The sequence below is a fragment of the Papio anubis genome, chromosome 7 (assembly GCF_008728515.1).
Source record: "Papio anubis isolate 15944 chromosome 7, Panubis1.0, whole genome shotgun sequence".
Lineage (NCBI taxonomy): Eukaryota > Metazoa > Chordata > Mammalia > Primates > Cercopithecidae > Papio > Papio anubis.
This window is the reverse complement of record NC_044982.1, coordinates 83,683,631-83,685,360: the sequence shown is the minus strand read 5'-3', so window position 1 is coordinate 83,685,360 and position 1,730 is coordinate 83,683,631. Positions and strand designations below refer to the sequence as shown.

Genomic DNA, 1,730 nt, shown 5'->3' with positions numbered 1-1,730 from the left:
GCCTGGGCAACATAGGGAAACCCTGTCTCTGTAAAATAAATAAATAAATTATATTAAAGTAAATAAAATGCTTGGAGTATTTTCTTCCAGGATTTTTTCCAAGATATGAATTTTTTTCATTTTCACAAAATTAGCATCATAATGTACTTACAATTTTATATTCTGCTTCTTTTACATAATTATGAACATTTATATTTCATCATGGACATTTTACCACCTTGTTATCAAAAACATTTTTTGAAATGGCTACATATTGTTCTATTGAATGAATACAGCCTAAGTCATTTCTATTCCCCTATTGATTAAAATGTAGGTTGTTTCCATTTTTAATCATTTTATTTATTTTTCTTTATTTTTATACATTTTTGTCTTTTTTTGACTCACCTCAGGATCAGCCAGTACGAATACGAGAGAAATCAGTGTCACACAGTAGTCAAAGGTGTCATCACTTCCCTCCAATTTTCATCTTTTTTGGTGTTTTTTTGAGACAGAGTCTCCCTCTATTGCCCAGGCTGGAGTGCAGTGGTGTGATCTAGGCTCACTGCAACCTCCACCTCCTGGGTTCAAGCAATTATCCTGTCTCTGCCTCCTGAGTAGCTGGGACTACAGGCACATGCCACCACACCCAGCTAATTTTTGTATTTTCAGTAGAGACGGGGTTTCACCATATTGGTCAGGCTGGTATCGAACTCCTGACCTCAGGTGATCCACCTGCCTCGGCCTCTCAAAGTGCTGGGATTGCAGTCATGAGCCACCACGTCTGGCCAATTTTCATCATTTTAAATAACACTGTAATTAACCTCTGTGAATATAACTGTGATTAATTTCCTACGTGGAAATCTTTATAAAGGAATTACAGGTTAAAATTTATTGCAGACCAGTCTTCACAGTGTCCTCCACATACCCCACTCATCACTGCTTCCAGGCCTGCTGTCTTGCTCCCTCTGCCTGGAAGCACCAATCAAAATCTCACCAACACTCTTCCGTCATAAATGTCCCCTGACTGTTGTGACTCCATGTCAATTTCACCCTCACAGTTACCCTGTATTTTGTTACCTCAAATTTCATTGCACACTCTACTTAAAAGTACTTTAATCATGTCATATATAGGTATTTTCTCCATATCTAGACTATAAATTCCTCAGGCTTTTTTTTTTTGGTATCCCGGATTATTAAACACAGTGCTGAAAATTTAACCTAATAATTAAAAACCCACGTTTTAAAATAAATATATATTTGTTTAAAAGGAAGATTAAATAGAACTACTGGTATCATACTCTCTAACAAAAGTGGTTTTACATTCATTAGAGAGTGATGTCTTAGAATGTTTGAAATTAAATATAATTTAGGAATATTAGCAATGGCAACAAAAGCCAAAATAGACAAATGGGATATAATTAAACTAAAGAGCTTCTGCACAGCAAAAGAAACCACCATCAGAGTGAACAGGTAACCTACAGAATGGGAGAAAATTTTGCAATCTACCCATCTGACAAAGGGCTAATACCCAGAATCCACAAAGAACTTAAACAAATTTACAAGAAAAAATCAACCCCATCAAAAAGTGGGCAAAGGATATGAACAGACACTTTTCAAAAGAAGACCTTTATGCACCCAACAGACACATGAAAAAATGCTCATCATCACTGGTCATCAGAGAAATACAAATCAAAACCACAGTGAGATACCATCTCACACCAGTTAGAATGGCAATTATTAAAAAGTCAGGA

At 36.0% G+C, this 1,730-nt stretch overlaps 1 non-coding gene across 1 annotated transcript; it reads right to left on the bottom strand.

Moving 5' to 3' along the window:
• Positions 1 to 386: 386 nt before the first annotated feature.
• On the bottom strand, positions 387 to 455 carry LOC116276230. The gene has a single exon (XR_004185659.1). It is a non-coding gene; the product is annotated as a small nucleolar RNA SNORD41 (small nucleolar RNA).
• Between the last annotated feature and the right edge of the window lie 1,275 nt (positions 456 to 1,730).